We start from the raw sequence: 14,985 nt of genomic DNA, 5'->3' as shown, positions 1-14,985 counted from the left end.
CCAAGACGTAGCTAGGTTAGGAAAAATAAGAAGACATAATTGTACAGCATAGGAATGGGTATTAATCACTTGTACATACTGGTCACTATAGTCAAAAAACTGCCAAGAATGTCTGCCTGTCTGTGGCTCCTTGTTCGGATGAGCAGTGTTCAGGTCACTCAAATGTGAAACCTTTCTGCTTGAGATAAAGGCAGTTGTCTCAGTCCAGGGCCTCTTCCCTGTGCTCTGTGCAGCCTTCAGAACAAAGTGATCATTCAGCCTTACACTCTCTGGACACATTACTGATGCCTGCGCCTTGATGGTGCTTGTCATTGCTGCCGGAATGTAGTGGGCAGGCATCACAGAGTTCCGTCATTCTCTCTGTGTGCTCTCAGCACCTTTAAGGTGGGGCTGCCCCCATCTCTTCAGCATCTGTGAGCAGTGATGCTGAGCTCCTGAAGGGTTTAGGTGCTGAAGGCAGACAAAGGATCAGATCTGAAAAGATGAGACCATTGCCCTCGGCCAGACAGGAGTCAGACATTCTCAGAGGCTATGTGGAGATTTATCGAGTGTCCTCGCTATATGTCATCATCATCTTCCTGCAATCGACCAACTATTAGGGCCTCCACTGCATCTTCATGATAGGAGTATTATCACAGAGGATATGTGCTTTGCCATAAGCCAGACTGGAGTCAAACGTTCATAGATGCAATGTGAGGAACTATGGTGTCTCCTCAGTGTATGTCATCATCATCCTCCACAAATCTAGAAGTCATGAGGGCCTCCCCCAACTGGCCAGTGTGATGGCCTCATCCCCGTTATCATCATCTTCGAGGACCCCCTCACCGTCATCCCCGTCAGCATCTTCCTCATCGGAGGAGACGTGCAGCCCCCCATCTCCTCCTCAGCTAGCTCCTCTCCCCGTTGCAGCGCCAGGCTATTAAGGGCGCAGCAGGCAATGATGATGCGTGATACCCTTTGCAGACTGTATTGTAGGGCTCTACCAGACCTGTCAGGGCACAGGAGCCTCATTTTCAGCATCCCAATAGTTTGCTCCACCGAGTCACCAATTGCAGCATGAGCCTCATTATACCATCACTCTGCTGCAGTCTGAGACGCCACAAGGATGTCATCAGCCACATCCTCTGTGTATAGCCCTTGTCCCGGGAAGCCATCCCTGCAGCCTCTGTGGACCTTGGAAGATGTCAGGGCTGTGATCGACTGACAATGTAGGAGTTGTGGACACTCCCTGGAAACCATGCGTAGACCTGCAGGATGCATTTGTAATAGTCAGTCACCAGCTGCATGCTCAGTGAATGGAATCCCTTGCAGTTGATGTAGTTGATGGCATATTGCGATGGAGATCTGAAAGCCAAGTGAGTGCAATTGATGGCACCCTGCACCTGTGGGAAAACCGAGATCTGGGCAAATCTAATCACTCTTGCATCCTGGCTGTCCTGGTCCCTGGTGAAATGCACAAAGTTGTGTGCCCTCGCAAAGATGGCATCTGTGACCTCATAGATGCATTTGTGGATGGAGACATGTGAGATCCCACAGAAGTCGCCAGTGGAGCCCTGAAAGGAGCCACTGGCATAGAAATTGAGCGCTGCTATCACTTTCACAGCCACTTGCAGCATATGCCCCCCTTGCCCTCATGCAGAAGCTGGCAGATATGACCCACCAGATTCTTAGACATGCCTAGTCTTTGCAACACTGATCCTCAGTCATCTGCAGGAATGAAAGGCGGCATCTATAGACCCTGGGCCTAGCCAGGCACAGAGCAGTGACGGCTCGCTGTTGCTCTTTGGCAGCATGTGCGGAAGCCACAGCTTCCCCTTCTTCCAGGGGGTGCTGCTCCTCCCTTTGCACAGCCAGGCGCCTCAGTCACTCTCTTCTCCATCATGTTCCTTCTCTGAAAATCACGAGGCATACAGCTAGTTCACCAGACTCCATGATTCTGATGTTCTCCTCCTGCAGGATGAAAGAGAGAGACATGTGGATTAGCATGCATGTACTAAGAACCTCTCTTGGTTAAGCCTGAAGGCTCCCTAATGCATCCTGGAGAGTGCTGGCTACCACGTGTATTGCTGCCCGAAATCCCACCCACCTCCACCACACTCCACCTAACCAATTGGCGGCAGCTTTGCCCATTGGACTGCAAGCAGTGCTCTCAGCTCAGGCGCAGACATTCTCCTAACCCACACTGCAAGGCTGCACTGTTAGCTTGCACCACGTGGGGAGACTGGTCCAAACCGGGATGATGATATCACAATGGGCTATGAGCTCTTCCAGCAGTGACTGCTGCACAGCCAGCTTTAGCAATGAGGTTGTATGACGTGTCCAGTCATCCTACAGTTCTGCAGTTCACTAAGATGCTCAATACTTTGTATGTTGTGCCTGAGAAGAGAAAAGATCTGGGGCACTTGGTGGCTTGTTGATGCCTCTGCGTTGCTTGAGTGGGCAGAGAAGCTAGAGGCCCGACTCTACGCATGTCAATGTGGCTGCACCTGAACTGTCTCAGCTGCAGAGGAATAATCACTATCCACAATGTTTCCCTAATGCGTGGCCACTTCCCTCGCCCACCCCACCCCCACATGTGCTTGTGTGCTACCTTCAACCACAGGGCAGCCTTTGTGCCCCCCGTCATGCTGCCTCAAGCATGGGGCAGGCCTTGCACCCCAACTCCCAAGCCATCTCAACTGCAGGGCAGCCCTTGCCCACCTCACCCCCCTCAAGTCACTTCAACTGCAGGGCAGCCCTTGCAACCCCCCCACCCAACATGCCATAACCTTGAAGTCCAACAGACGACCGGAGCAAGTGCTCCGGGACATTGCTGGGTACTCATCTCCGAGTTCCCCTCAAGGTGCAGCCCACAAACTGTATGCCTTTCATATGTTGTTGTGAAACATGTCGGCGTGGTAGGTAGACAATCCAGCAGGGGAGGGTGGGTTGTACGACTCCAGTGGGCTGGGCTTATAATGATATGAAGATGTATTACAATGAGGTTCCCAATGTCCGATGGCTGGAAATGTGGCCTGCCATCAGCTGGCAGAATGGACGACCAGAAACTGGTTTCACAACGTCATGAAACTGGTTTTTGGCCTTCTCACCATGTTGGCCGCTTATGCCACCGAGCATGCCCGACACCAGCAGGCATGGATTATTCCGCCCATTACCTTATCATGCAACCAGAGTAATAGTCTTGACATGCTGTAAATTGAAGGAACATATAGTAAAAATATTTGCCCATCCTGAAGCTGACGGTATTTCAATGAGTGACTCCATATCATATTATTGGATTGTGTTACAATAAAGTTATGTGTGAAATCTTTTGTTTGTGTCAGTGTATCAAAATTTTCAATTGTAGATTGCAGCTAACCCTTTGCCCGGCTAGATTATGCATTTGTTATGGTAGATCATCAAAAGCTTTGGGGTTGAGTGAGCTCTTAACATGTGCCAGCTGTAAATGTGACAGGCAGCATTTTGTCAACTGATGTTTAATCTTGTATTTGGTGCTTGTATCTGGCTGGCCTTATCTTGCAAATTTCCTAAAAGTATACCATCCTTTAACCAAGCAACTTCAGGGAAAGTGTTCTAGAATATCAAACTTAGCAAACTCTTTCTAACCACCTTTATAGAGCAGTCCTCCAATTTGTCATTGAGGCCATTTTTGCATCCACATTTGTTTTACCATTGACTGGTTTTCACAATCCACTTCTTTTATCCATGTAGTGTTTGGGCAGGCTGAAAAAATAATTTAATTATCCGGATGCCTTTAACTCTGGTATGCAATTGACTTCACTTTGTTGCACCTGAAGACCTAATCCAGTCCAGGAGCTTGTCTGACATACTAAACAAATACTGAACTAAGAAAATCTGGAGAAGAAAATTAGGCTGTGGGAAAGGTGTTCAGTCCTTCAGCTTCAGCACTGGGACTGGAAAATAGATACCCCCATGATCATTCACCATGCAATTGTTCCTTTCCAGGAATTCCAGAATAATTTTTGCCTGCTGCATGGTCTGTAACTTTGGCATGGAAAGACTTTGGTACACAATGCAGTGATCAGGATGGCAAAGCCAAGACTGATGTCATGCTCACGCAATATGTTTTTATGAAGTATAAATTCAAAATGCTACTCTATGTTAAAATAGAGTTGGGAGGTCAATGTTAGGAAATAGAGATAGCTTAAGTAAGTTACACTTGTATTTGTGGGTATTAGGAATGAGTTTCAGCTTTAAAGTTTAAGTTTGATTTATATTTCTGTATCTGTGTTAAGAAAGGTCAAATGGAGTTTTAGTCTTACTTTAAAAGGCTGCTTGCATTTCTAGTAAAATGTTTACAAACCCAATAAAGTGGAAGTAAACACAAAAGAGTAAGAAGAACAGTGCTGTTGCCTAGCAAAAGTGAAGGGAAGGTGTGGTCTAGATAGGCAGGTTCTTCACACAGACACAGAAGAAGAAAGACAGCAGTTTGTTTTGGAAGCCGTTTGAGTTCAGTTGGTTTGAAGGCAGCTGTGAAGCAGAAGCAGCCTAAATGGGGACAGATAGCAAGTCCCAAACTAAGAAAAATCCCAAAAGTCCAAGGAAGTGGAAGAAGAGAAAATCCAAAGAAGACTTTCTAGTTAAAGTAAGGACAGGAACCTGGGAAAAGGTCCTGTCAGGGAAGTTAAGAGTGAGGGACAGAAAGAAAGGCTTCAAGTTTCAGATTTAAAGTGAGAGCAGCTCGCAAGAAGCCAGAAGCTACAAAGAGACAACTGAAGGTCTGCAATTCTCTGTTTTGGGCATGTGAAGCAGTAGTATACTTTTAAGGCTGAGTTGGTGAGAGAAGAAGCATGGAAGACAGCTTGAGTTCAGGTGGTGACCAGGGAAGAGGAATTTCAGAAGGAGAGTTCGAAACCCTGGAGGTGAACCCTTGTCGAAGGTGTCTGAGCTACAATCTTAGTTTGGGAGAAGATTCCAAGGGGAGGTCCTGGAGAGTGGAGATTGTAATCCCTCATATGAAGGACAGAGTGCAGTGAAACTGGCTGGCTCATGGCGTGACAAGCACCTGGGGGGAGTTGATGAAGGATCCATACCATCTGTTTGGGGTGGCATCTGTCACTTTGTTTCAGAGTGTCGTGTGTCTGACCACAGGTCACCATAGGCTTACATGGGCTATGTGCTTACTGTGAACATTAGAGTATGAGATAGCTTTTGTAACTTGTGTTATCCTTGCAAATCTGTATACATTTATAAAGATATAGCTGTGGGTGAAGGAGTATTGCAATTTAGTTCATCTTTTCTTGTTGAATAAATGTTTTATTCTTTTTTTTAAAGTTCATCAGCTGACTCCTATGCCTCTGTTCAGTAGCTACTCTACACATATCTAAACAAACAAAAAATAAAAGTTAGGATCTATCAAGCTGGGTTCCACTCTGGAATCAGGCTTGTCCAGGGGTAACCGCAGCTTGGGTCATAACAGTCAGCTGACCTTTTCTTTCCTGTGAATGCATATGGACAGCAAAGTCCATGAACTAATCTTCATGTCTGGACAAGTTATTAAAATGCAAATGATCTTTCTGGACATGTCTTTGAGAAGTCAGTAAAATGCAAAAGGCACTTCCTGTGATTAATGGCTGACATTTCTGCAAGTAATAAAAAACAACTGTGTTCACAATACTGTTTGTATACTTTTTGACTTCAGAGTTGAAATCCAGAGAATGGATGAGAAAAAACCTCATGATGGCATGCGAAAGAGAAAAACTTGGACCCCATTGTTTGACAATGGCCTAGCCACCACAAACCATTTGTGAGGAAGATGGAATGAAATACTCTGGTCACATGACATAAACTAGGTTTCTGATAAGGAGACCTAATAAGACATATTTTTGGTGCAGAACTGGAAAAACATCTAGAAGGAACAAAATTCTGCCCATGAACCATCAGTAGGCAAAGAATTTGGGTTGACCTTGACCTCTCTATTTGAGGAACCAAACCAGGGTTTTGCTAACAGGGTTTCAATTATACCTTGACTGGAATGGAACAAGAGGAAACTACTACTGCAAGCAATAAACCACAGTGAATCCATCTTCCTAAAATCTCCAGACTCATTTCTTCAGTGGGCCTCATTGTAAAGGAGCCTTTAGGTGACAATCATAACGTGATTGAATTTTGCATTCAGTTTGAAGGACAGAAAATATGTTGAAGGCTAGTGTTTCAAACTTAAATAAAAACAATTACAAGGGTTTGAACATCGAGTTGGCTAAAGTGAACTGGGAAATTACATAAAGGGGTAGGTAAGTAGAGATGCAGTGGCAAACATAAAAGGAGATATTTCATAACACTCAGCAAAGATACATTCCAATGAGAAAGAAAGACTCGAGGAAATGAATACACCATCCACAGTTAACTAAGGAAATTAAAGATAGCATCAAACTGAAAGAAAAGTTGTGCGGTTCTACAATGATTAAAAGTAGGTGAGGAGATTGGACAGAATTTAAAAAACAGAATGACTAAAAAGTAATGAGGAGGGATAAATTAGGGTTTGAGGGGAAGCTAGCTAGAAATGTGAAAAAAAACAAGATAGTAAGAATTTCTGCAGGTATTCAAAAGGAAATGAGTAACTAAAGGGAGCACAGCCACTGTGAAGGCTATCGAAAGGCCATTTAATTTTGCACATTCAGGCGCACTCCCACCCATCATCCCTAATTGGATGGCAATCCCTGAGGTGGATTCCTAATTGGACCCCTGCTGTAAGATTGCACTGGATGCCCCGCCAAGCATGCATCCGTGTTTCCAACTGGAACTGTAAATTAAGCTGGCAAGAATCTGGCCTTGGTGTCCCTGTGGATTGATGATGAGTGAAGTAGGTAAATATATTACCTCCTTCTTACAATTTTTTTTTTCCTTTCAATGCAACATATGAATCTCAAAACACAAAAATTGAAAGGGGGTATGTACAGAAATCTGGCAGGAAATTAAAATCTCAGGAAGAGATAAATCCTTTAGCAATAATTGAAGTAGTAGCATTGGAATGCTTAATTTTTGGAATACAAGCTTACATGTGTACTTTTCAATTGTTCTGGGTCACTGTAAATTATATCACAGCTCTTTTCAGCTTAGTTATTCTATTTATTCCTTTTGTCATCTTTGCCCCTCAGTCACTATGCAGCAACCTCAGCTAAGAGTTGAATAAGCAGGTGGTTGAGTGTAAACTAAGGTTTACCATTGGGCACTAGGAAGCACCAAAAATAAACTTAAAGTGGCCCTATTCTCAAATCTTCCCTTCTTGTCCCATACTGTCATCCATGTTAACAGAAGAGTTCACATAGGATCTTGTAAGCCTTGAAATTACCCTGGGGTAAACTCTTGTCTTCATTGCATGGATGGTAATCTGGTAAAGTGGATCAATGGCCTTTCCAAGAGCCTGTCTGGTTTTTATTCCATTGAAACCAACAGGCAAGTGACCTTTTTGACAGGTTGTCACCCATGTGGGGAAGAAAATAATTTACCACACTGTGAGCAATTACTGTACAGATGAGTTATAAGTTTGTACGAAATTTCTTTACCTACTATTTGTGTAGCATAATGGGAGAATCAGAGACTTGGGGGGAGACGCAGTATAAGGTGTTAATTCTAACTGTGTGATATGCCAATGAGATACGGTATACATCATCACAGGAAGTGATGCAATGTCTCAAGATCTCGCTCTCCCTTATGGATTTCATGGCAAGTTGAAGCCACAGTAAGAGATTTTCCCTTAAAGTTAACATTTTCCTTAGCGCAGCAGACTCTGTAATTATCCTGTGTTAGCATTAGAAGACCAAGAATATTATGTGGTGGCAGCGAGTGAAGGAACAAGTCTGGAAGAGTCTCTGCTATCACTGGAAAGTTTTAAGCAAGTTGCAGGTCTCAACCAAACATAAGTACGGCTGAAATGGTGCCAAAGATTTACTAAATATTGCACCACATCAGGTCTTGCGGAGAAGCCAAGCGTCAAGCAGGACAGTATGCTATTATACATAATAGGTAACTGTGCAGATGATATCCTACTCAAGCAAGGGGTTAACAAAGAAAAAGCTACAAATGATGAACTGATAAAAGTACTTGATGCCTACTTCAATCTGCATAAGAGTACTATTGTCTACTGGGCTAAATTTAACAAGCGTACTCAAAGACAAGGGGAAAGTATTGAATCATTTAAGAATGGTTTGTATAGACTTACAGAGAGCTGTCACTATAGCAGCTTAAAAGATGAACTAATCAGGGAAAGAACTGTTGTTCGAGACTTGGGTGTAGCACCATCTGACCACAGATGATGGTCACAGGCTAGTCAAGCAACAGCCTGACATAGTCATCCTCACGGAATCATACCTTACAGATAATGTCCCAGACTCCACCATCACCATCCATGGGTATGTCCTGTCCCACCGGCAGGATAGACCCAGCAGAGGTGGCGACATAGTGGTATACAGTCAGGAGGGAGTTGCCCTGGGAATCCTCAGTATCAACTCTTGACCCCATGAAGTCTCAAGGCATCAGATAAAACATGGGCAAGGGAACTTCCTGCTGATTAACATGTACCACCCTCCCTCAGCTGATGAATCAGTGCTCCTCTGTGTTGAACATCACTTTGAGGAAGCACTGAGGGTGGCAAGGATACAGAATGTCCCCTGGGCGGGGGACTTCAATGTCCATCACCAAGATTGGCTCGGTAGCACCACTACTGACCGAGCTGGCCAAGTTCTAAAGGACATAGCTGCTGGACTGGGTCTGCAGCAGGTGGTGAGGGAGCCAACAAGAGGGAAAAACATACTTGACCTAATCCTCACCAACCTGTCTGCCACAGATGCATCTGTCCATGACAGTATCAGTAATAGTGACCACCGTACAGTGTGGAGATGAAATCCCGCCTTCACATTGAGGATACCCTCCATCATGTTGTGCTGCTCTACCACCATGCTAAATGGGATAGATTTCAAACATATCTAACAACTCAAGACTAGGCATCCATGAGGCATTGTGGGCCATCAGTAGAAGCAGAATTGCACTCGAACACAACCTGTAACCTCTTGGCCCAGCATATCCCTCAATCTACCATTACCATCAAGCCAGGAGATGAACCCTGGTTCATCGAATAGTGCAGGAGGGCATGCCAGGGGTAACACCAGGAATACCTAAAAATAAGGTGTCAACCTGGTGAAGCTATAAAACACAACTATATGCATGCCAAACAGTATAAGCAGCAATTGATAGACACAGCTATGCAATCCCACAACCAACAGATCAGACCAAAGCTCTGCAGTCCTGCCACATCCAGTTATGAATGGTAGTGGACAATTAAACAACTCAATGGAGGAGGAGACCCCACAAATATCCCCATCCTCAATGAGGAGGAGGCCAGCACATCAGTGCAAAAGATTAGGCTGAAGCATTTTCAACAATCTTCAGCCAGAAGTGCCAAGTGGATGATCCACCTCGGCCTCCTCTGGAACTTCCCAGCGTCACAAATGCCAGTCTTCAGCCAATTCAATTCACTCCACATGATATCAAGAAATGGCTGAGGGCACTGGATACTGCAAAGGCTATGGGCACTGACAATATTCCAGCAATAGTGCTAAAGACTTGTGCTCCAGAACTTGCCAGGCCCCTAGTCAAGCTACAACACTGGCATCTACCAGGCAATGTGGAAAATTGCCCAGGTATGTTCTGTACACAAAAAGCAGGGCAACTCCAACCAGGCCAATTGCAGCCCCATCAGTCTACTCCCCATCATCAGTAAACTAATGGAAGGGGTCATCAACAGTGCTATCAAATGGCACTTGCTTAGCAATAACCTGCTCATTGATGCCCAGTTTGGGTTCCACTAGAGCCACTCAGCTTCTGACCTCATTACAACCGTGGTTCAAACATGGACAAAAGAGCTGAACTCCCGAGATGAGGTGAGAGTGACTGCCCTTGACATCAAGGCCACATTTGACCAAGTGTAGCATCAAGGAGCCCTAGCAAAACTGGAGTGAATGGGAAACAGGGGGAAACCTCTCCACTGGTTGAAGTCAGGCCTAGCACAAAGGAAGGTGGTTGTGGTTGTTGGAGATCAGTCATCTCAGCTCCAGGACATCACTGCAGGAGTTCCTCAGGGTAGTGTCCTAGGCCCAACCAGCTTCAGCTGCTTCAACAATGACCTTCCTTCCATCATAAGGTCAGAAGTGGGGATGTTCGCTGCTGATTGCACAATGTTCAGCGCCTTTCACAACTCCTCAGATACCGAAGCTGTCCATGTCCAAATGCAGCAAGACCTAGACAATATCCAGGCTTTAGCTGACAAGTGACAGGTAACATTTGCGCCACATAAGTGTCAGGCAATGACCATCTCCAACAAGTCAGAATCCAACCATTGCCCCTTGATGTTCACAGAATCACCCACTATCAACACCCTGGGGGTTAACATTGACCAGAAACTGAACTGAACTAGTCATATAAATACTGTGGCTACAAGAGCAGGTCAGAAGCTAGGAATCATAGGAGAAAAGTCACTCAAACCTGATACTTGGTCCTAAACCAGAGTTGTTCACAGATAAGAACTAAAGCCTGCACTGACTTACATCTGATTTACAGAGTAGAGGAACTAGAAAGTCAAGAAAATCAGCCTAAAAGCTTCAGAGCTGAATTTCCACAGCTGTTCACAGGACTAGGAAAGCTGAAGGTAGCATATCACATCACTTTACATCCTGCAATGAAGCCAGTGTGTCTGTTTACACTCAGAAAAGGTCTTCATTCACTCTTGCCAAAGGCAAAGAAGAAAATTGACTCGATGTTGAAGGAAGGAGCTATTTCACTTGTGACAGAACCAACGAGCTGGTGCTTGGGGATGGTCCCTGTGTCAAAACCCAATGGATCGATCAAAATTTCCGTAGATCTTACACAGCTGAACAAAGCAGTTGGACATGAACCTATGTCATCTGTGGATGAAAGCTTAACAAATTGGGAAAGAGTTCAATCTTCATGAAGACAGATGTAAATGGTAGTTTTTGGTAACTGATCCTCAATGGAGAGCCTAAGTTGTTCACATCCTTCACTAAACAATTTGGGAGGTTTTGTTTCAAAAGATTACCCTTTGGCATTAGGTCAGCACCAGAAACCTTCTAGACAACAATGCCAAGTATCCTAGAAAGACTGGATGGAGTATTTTGTCATCTGGATGATGTCCTCATCCATGGATCCACTCAAATAGAACATGATACTAGAGTGCAAGATGTGCTACAATGCCTACAAGAAGGATTTACACTCAACGACAAATGTGAATTCTCGTAGCCGAATGTCAAGTTCCTTGGGCATATTGTGGATGCATCTAGTGTCAGAGCTGATCCACAGAAGGCAAGAGCAATCAAGGAGTTCCCAGCTCCTCGCAACATGACTGAGCTCCAGAGATTCATGGGTATAGTAAACCAAGTCAGCAAGTTCTTGCCCAGCCTCACTGTTGTCAATGAACCACTGTGTCAGCTGTAATGACAAAGCAGTACATGGTGCTGGGGAAGGCACAACAGAGGCCTTTTGAGAAAATCGAAAAGATGCTGATATCACCTGGTATTTTAGCTCATGACCCAGAGCTACCCACTGTCATTGTTACAGATGTATCTTATACAAGATTGGGAACTGTACTCTTTCAAATACAGACAGATAGAAAGCATTGACCAGTTTACCATGCATCCCATTCACTAACAGAGACTGAACAGAGATATGCAGTGAGAGAGAAAGAAGCATTAGATGTCACATGGGCGTACAGAAAATTTGAAGATTTCGTTTTTGGTTTCCACTTCAAAATAGAGACAGACCACAAACCTTTAGTAACACTCTTAAATTCTAAGGAGTTAGAAAAAATACATCCAACAATTCAGACTGAGAATGATGAAGTTTGATGCAAAGACAGAGTATGTTTCAGGAAAACAGCAGACTACAGCAGATGTTTTGTCCCATATCCCAGTGGCAAGGCCTAAGCAAGGTAATGAAACACTTGTTGAAGAGATAGAAACCTTTGCATCAAAACAACCATAACTCTACCAGCAGCAACTCAATGACTAAATGAAATCAGGGTTGCACAGAAATCTAATGAAGAATGTGCTCAGGTCAGAGAGTACTGCGTCAAAGGATGACCAGCATACATACTACACCATCCTACATTCTCCGACAATACTACAAACAGAGAGGACACCCCAGTGTAATCGATGATTTACACCTCTATGATGAGAGATTGGTCATTCCGAGAGTTCTGATTCTTGATATGCTGCAACAATTGCACCAATGAGATTTGGGCAACACAAAATGTCAAACCAGAGCAAGGTATTCTGTTTGGTGGCCAGGTCTTTCAAAGTCATTGGAAGAGTTTATATCCTACTGTATTACTTGTGCTATTGATTGTCAAGAGACAAGAGAACCATTAATGTGATCTTTCTTCCCATGAAAACCATGGGCACATCTTAGGATGGACCTCTTTGAAAACAGAGGGAAAATGTTCTTGATCTTAGCAGACTGCTACTCCAGATGGATAGAAGTCAAGCTACTGCAAGGTCAAACTTTTGAAGGAGTGTTTACATCACTGAAGAAGATATTTGCAATACATGGAACCCCAGACTTTGTAAACTCAGGCAATAGACTGCAGTTCACCAATGAATACTTTAAAGAGTTCATGACATCATATGGATTTGGCCGTGCTATCAGCTCACCAAGGTACCCTCAAGCCAATGGTGAAGCTGAAAGAGAAGTGTGTACAGTGAAAGCATTGCTGAAGAAGAACGATGACATCCAAGATGCGCTTCTGAGCTATCATTCAACTCCACTTCAAAATCATTTAGCACCATGTGGACTCCTCATGGGAAGAAGACTGGGAACTTAACTTCCTATTCTCCTAGACACACTAATGCTGCAAGTACAAGCTGATGACTTGAAAAAGTGAGGGATATTGTTCAAGCCAGATGTGGAACTTTGACAAATATCACAAAGCATACAACCTATCAGACCTCCAACCAGAAGAGCCAGCTTGGATCTGAGACCAAGCTTGCTATGGACAAGTTGTTGAACAGACACCACACCCATGGTTCTACCTTATTCAAACAGAAAATATTACAGTGTGATGCCACATGGAAGCAATCTCCTTCATAATTGAAGTAGTCATCTACACAACCAAATTGACCAGAGATGCTGCATTCATCAGGAGATCCAGATGATGGTATGCTTGCTGAACTTGAGTTATTTATCAATTCTCCTTCTGCCTAGCAAAGTCAGAGACATCACCCACAAGACCCACAGCCTGCAAGATCTGGGGTTCACTCAGGGTTCACAGGAGGTGATGCAATGTCACATGATCTTTCTCCCTCTTGTAGACCTCATGGCAAGATGAAACCACAGTAAGAACTGTTCTATCAAAGTTAATGTTTTTCTTACCTCAGCAAACTCTGTAAATATTCTATATTAGAACAGTGACATTGTAGAATATTATAATTTTAAGAGACATTAACTTGTTTATTTGAAATGGTTAATGTCCCATTAAAATGGAAGAGAAGAAGTTGCATACAAATGCATTAATATCGTACAGTGTCATTTTAAGATCTTCATATTCTGGCTTGCTTGCTTACACAAATTCCAATTGTGAAGTTAACTACACCACTATCTTCCGCCGGAGGTGATCTGAAAAAGGAACAAATCTGATAGTATAGTATGTTCCTATTACTATGATAATTGCATCTGAGTAATATAATTACATCAAAAGAAGATTCCTTTGTTAAAATTTATTTTGAAGTTGTGTCTGAAAGGAAGCAGACTTCACATATTGCAAGATACACTGAAAGTGTGAAGAATAATCCATGCTGTGAAGCAGATTTGTTATTAATCAAATCATACGGTAAAGTATGAAGTGAGCAGTATTCATGTGTTAACAGTCAGCTTAGCTTTCTCAAACAGCTGTCAAGCAAATGGAAAGAACAGAGGCTAGGAGCCAAGTGGACCAAGAACCTGGCACTTGGGGATAAACATGTTCCCACTATAAAACAAATCACAAAACTACATATTCATGTTCCTTCATGTGTGTATAAAAATCCACAGTTGATTATTTATGCTGATTTTCATGTAAAATATTAAGAACAAAGAAAAAATCTATACTGATCCATGTCAGGCTGCTATCAACACCACAGCACTGTCATGCGCATTCTATATTTTATAACTTCCTGGATTTACTTCACAATTCAGACTTACAGATCAGAAATCTGATCCATATTTAAACAGAAAACTGACTATATCTAACTGCTGCACAGGAAAAGGATTCTCACATTTCAGAACATAGCAGAAGGGAATATCACATTTTGGATGGTTAAAAATATTGACATGTGGCCAGTGAATAAGGCAAAAAATACTCCTCAGTCAATTTAGGCTTCTGAGAGCGCGTGACTGTACTGCAGCTATCTATAGTATCGATATTTACAAAAATAGACGAGGCAAAATAGAATCCTACAATATGCAGCACAGTAAGATAGAGTTAAATATCGCATACAACCTAATGTTCATAGAAAAGACAACATATCATTGTTAGCTATATGAGGAGCAAGATTAAGATTCACTAGCTTTTATAGATAGTTAAATTGCCATGAACTGAGTAATATTAGTAGCAGGATGTCTGGTTCAGTAGCCTATACATGTATGTATAAGCCTCTATGTAAATATGTTTTCTGGGATATTATTTATACATGTAGTAAACACAGAGTATAAAATCACAGCTGGGATTTGTATTGAAGCTGGTACTTTATTTTTCCATTCTTTCAGCTGTAGTCTGTAAAACTGGGATGTTTCTTTGAGATATATTACACCATCATCATCCTGTGGGAACTGGAGCTGGCAGAGATGCAGCAAGTCTTCGACTTCTAGGTTCTAGGTTTGCTTCACATCTGCCAACAGTGGTTTCCACAAGCTGATGATCATGTAATATACCTCACCAAAATATCCCCTTTTTAAAAGCCTCTATCTGAACGAATGGAAAAA

This window comes from Carcharodon carcharias, chromosome 3, assembly GCF_017639515.1.
Source record: "Carcharodon carcharias isolate sCarCar2 chromosome 3, sCarCar2.pri, whole genome shotgun sequence".
NCBI classification, from domain to species: Eukaryota; Metazoa; Chordata; class Chondrichthyes; order Lamniformes; family Lamnidae; genus Carcharodon; species Carcharodon carcharias.
Note: the sequence above shows the minus strand (reverse complement) of the source record.